Genomic DNA, 4906 nt, shown 5'->3' with positions numbered 1-4906 from the left:
TATATACATATATATATATACAATATATATATACACACACATCATTTACAAGTTATCGAATATGTACTAGAGAATAGCCAGTAATTTGAAGTCTGAATAGAGATACTGTTATATTTTCTGCACTTCTGTTGCTGCAAATTATTTCGAATCGAACAGTAAATGTTTCTTCACTAATAACATTTAATTTGAGAAAAGGATTTCCAATTTAATAATGCAACTATCAACAACTCCTTATTCATCTCTATTAATTGAAATTTTAATTTACGATTTAACAAATTTAAGTTATACGATACGTAAAAGTGAAACGAGATATCTGACCACGATGATATTTTTTAATTTATTGTAAATATCGTTAACTTGCTATTTGCTATTTGATATTGTTTGCATCATTTAATCCTTCTGTGTCAGATATACATAGAACGGATTAGATGACGAAAATAATATCACGTATTACTGTAAGTAATAAAAGGAACTTTTATTTAAATACATTTTCAAACGTACAGAATTTTCTTTTAAAATTTACTCTGAAAATCTGGTAGTTGTGGTACAATATAATATTTTAAAGATTTTTACCATGCACTTCAGTAAAATTAATCAAACTTATTTTATATCTTATTGTTTTATTAATGAATGAGAGAGATTTAATATCAAAATTCTTCGAAATACAATGTTGTCCCACGACTATCATATTTTCAGGATAGACTCTAAGAAAAAATTCTTTCCGTGTAGGTATCATATATATATAAAATCGGTGATTACTTATTTGCATTTATATAATTACGATTCCTTTTAAAAAGAAAGCGAATAAAACCCGGGCACAGCTAAAAATAATCTAAGAGTGAAAAGGGAGAAATGAAAGAGGCAATGAATGGGCGCTTGTTGCTTTGTCTGATATTATCGCTTACCTTAGGTACTTTATTAAATATCATTTCTGTTTTACGGTATTGAGATAATGGCTGTAGGATCGAAGGAATTTTCAAGCCTAGGGATTGGGAAATACATCGTGCTTTTATGAAAATTATTCTCATTTAAAAAAGCCAAGCACTTTTTAATACTTTTAGCGATCTCTCTCAAACTTTCATTGCTCGTTCCCTATTTGTTCGTTATGTCGAAATTATTGAATACCGTTATCGTTTCGTATTGCGGAGAATTTATCAGTGGAATAAAAAAATCAACGGAAAGGTCGAAATTGTAGGAGCTCGAACTTTCGCGTAAAATTGCACAAAGTATCTCGTAAAATGTAACAATTGGCGATACCAAATGACTCGATGCAGCTTTATTTTATCTAATTAATTATTATATTAGTACTTTACTCTGATATATTATAATGGACTTGTGACATTTTAAAGTGCTTTATTTCGGATTACGAATAATCCAAGCTCGATAAAGCAATGCACCGTTTTACCAGTGAATTACATCGCTACGAGTATGTATATCATGTGTCAGTAAGCATCTTTTACTCTCACCACCGTGTTCCATGTAACAAAGTTAATCGCGAGACGGGTTGTAGCGACGACATTCGTGTGAATAAAGCACGAGATCAGTAATAACGAGCTTAGCGAGCGAAGTGATTTCGGGCACGGAACGATGCCGGGTGCCTATCTATGCGGCGTATACCTGCAGTTAAATCCACCTGCCGTGTGCATCCCTTGGCCGACGGGGGTTGAAGGGTGAGAGGATTGCAACATGCCCCTTCTGGGCCGTAACAACGGCCACCAGAGCGGCCGTCGTGACGCACGTAACGCACGTAACGCGGCAGCAACGCGGGACGACGCGACGCGACGACGTAACGCGGAAAGCTGGACGGCCGTGGCTGAATGCTAACGTCCGCATTAATACAAACTAGGCAGCGGGATGTAATTAGTGGCACAGTCTGGCCGCGTCGCGTTATTCTAATGCGCTTGCCAGTTGCCACACTGTTCGCGGACGGACGTCGTGCTTCGTTCTCTTTCGACATGTCCCTAAATGCGGTTGTGATCGAGGTGGAAAAACATGGTGTTTTGGGGGAAATTTCATTTAGAACGAAATCACGAAGAGAGAGAGAGAGAGAGAGAGAGAAAGAGAGAGAGAGAGAGAGAGAGAGAGAGAGAGAGAGAGAGAGAGAGAGAGAAAGCTTTTGGTTTATTTGAAGGTATTTTTTTAAGGGATTATAAGACCTTGCGCACACACACCAAATAAGACACTTCCGGTAAAATACTTTATTGTTAATTGAACGCTAAAGGAACATAAAAACTTTTTATAAATATAATTTTTAGAGATTTTTGTGAAAAAATGTGTACAAAGTTGCAAGAGAACGATTTTATCAAAGTTATAAATTATTTAAAAAATGTTATTTTTTGTTTATCACGATTTTAGGCGAAAAATAAAATTTAAAAAATTTTCAATTTCCGACATTCTTTTTATAAATGGTATCTTTATTGATTGAACTTCTAACATAAATAAAACAAATTTGTTTGGAAATGCAAAAAATCATATTTACCAAATCGTGATAATTTTATTTAAAAAATTTTTTGGAACTTTTATAAGGTTTAATTTATAAATAGTTTTAAGATACGTAATTAAAAAAAAACTTATTGATGTCTATTTATTTGTGAAATAATCTTCACAAAAATAAAAATCGATGTTTTTAAAATTATTTATAACCTGTAATAACATTACTTTTTCCTTATGCGCATCATTTTCTTACAAAATTTTTAAAGATTATGTTGATAAGAAGTTCTTCATGTATCTTTAATCCTCAACAACAAATATATAAGCAATTTTATTAGAAATGTCTTTTCGTATGCAAAAAATTTTCCTTCAAAAAATTTTCCAAAAATTATTATTTTTTGTTGACATATCCACTGTTGATATAGACAGATTATTTGAATGCTTTTATACTGTCATTTTAGCTTAAATTTAATGTTTTTTATTTAAATGTGTCTATCAGAACAATTGTGAAAGAAAGCAGTATTCTAAAATTGATAGATCTAATTATTATATATATAAAAATAGTTGTTTAGTTTAATTCATAAAATAGGATCTTTGTGAATATCACGGAATCTACATAAATTTTCTTCAAACGTTTTTCAAAGACTACTTTCATGAACATTTAACTGATTCTGACCGAATCTGTAACCGTCTAAAACTTATTAATTCTCAAGTTTCTCGCATTCTACGAGTCGGAAAATTCAATTTTTTTGGCTAGTCGTGCGGCGCTGAATCTACGGTAACGAAATAAACGTGGCACGAATTCGCGGATGATGGATGTAAAGCGGATGGAAGTTACCGTGATACAAAGCAACGGGATAAAAGTTTTGATTGGGACACGACGACGAATCGGGTCAGTCACGAGAAATACGTATTTTACAACTGGACTTCTGTCGACGACAAGTCGGCGAGAGAATCCACGCCCGCGATTCTTCGTAAAAACTTTGTCGGTGAGGAAATGCTGTCGTCGAGTTACATTTCTCGCGGCGACGACCCTTCGACGTCTCTTCGACGAGACGCCGCGAATTTTTTCGAAAGACGACACGCGACGTCGCGTTTTACGGCGCCGGTTTTGATTTCTTGTGCGGTCTCCTCTTCTCGTCAGTCTTCTCGATATTTGGTAAACGTGAAGTTGAGATGTTCTGCGCTTTCATCTGAATCCGGCCGATCGGAACCGGTCGCTTGCGAACGTTACATTTTATTTTTCCTGTCACTAAGATAACTCCGGAAATTTGCGGAAAGAAATAGTCCGATCTTGGTTTATGATCAATGATAAAAAGGTTTTCGGAAAATTCAAATAATAATTTAAAATAAAAATTTACAATAAAACATTACATGTCATTTTAAACTTAATCTAAATTTTTCAATATTGTATAATAAGATTTGATCGAATGTTAAATTTTAGTAACCATTATTTGCCAAAATAATAAATTTGTTCTACATAAACATCGTTTGTCCTATTGAATGTATTATTAAGATTTATCCAGTGGTTATTATTCATGATACATGTACCATTTAAAAACGAAACCATAACGTCGACAGTGAGTTGTAGGCAGGCAGGCCAGCATCCGGCCTGATATCCGCTAATGAGCGACGTTACCACCTCGTTTGAGCAATCCACGCAGGTGTCTCTATCGCGAAAGATTCGTAGAAGGCAATCACGTTTGACAATCATGTTACAGTCGTGCTCAAAACACTTTCTCTTAAGTCATAAGGGTAATGTAATTTGAGTTAATATTTTTTAAACGTTTTACTTTTTTGAACGGTTTGACGTTTTTGGAATTTATAAATATTAATTGTTATGTTTTTATCAATGTTAAGAAGAAAATTATTAATTGCAATCGTAAAGCACGTTTAAAAGAATTATTTTGATAATGATATAAATGTTGAAAAAATTAATACTTGTATAGAGATATAAAAAGAAAAAAATTCTCTGTGTTTTTATAATAAGTGATAATAGCAATAAATTAAAGACAGAAAAGTTTACGCTATTATTAGTCGAGAAATTTTATAAAATAATTTTGAGACATCTGTTGAGACTATTCAGAAGTGTTTGAAAGTTTTTGTTATAAATATAATATATATTCAAGTTCTCAGAGTTTTGAATCTTTTGATCTTTGGGTCTTTTAAATCTTTTGAATCCATGTAGCTTATAAGTAAGTTTCTATACGCGTTCCATTTGTCTTAGTGTAAGAAATAAGACCGGGACAGGAATATACACTAAAGTCAAACGTAAGAAGGGAGAAGAAAGCGTCGAGTTGACTGTACGGTTCGCAAAGCAAATAAAACTGAGAGAAACGATCTTAACGTTCGATACCTTCGAGCCACGAAAGAAAAACGTCGTCGAACAAGTCACGTAGAAACACGTCTGTCCGAAGTCGTTCTAATGATCTCGGATGTGGAGACTTGAACATTATGGTCGTTAAACTTCTCTAAC

The sequence above is a fragment of the Trachymyrmex septentrionalis genome, unplaced genomic scaffold (genome assembly GCF_001594115.1).
Source record: "Trachymyrmex septentrionalis isolate Tsep2-gDNA-1 unplaced genomic scaffold, Tsep1.0 scaffold69, whole genome shotgun sequence".
Taxonomy (NCBI): Eukaryota; Metazoa; Arthropoda; class Insecta; order Hymenoptera; family Formicidae; genus Trachymyrmex; species Trachymyrmex septentrionalis.
This window is presented reverse-complemented; position numbering follows the sequence as displayed.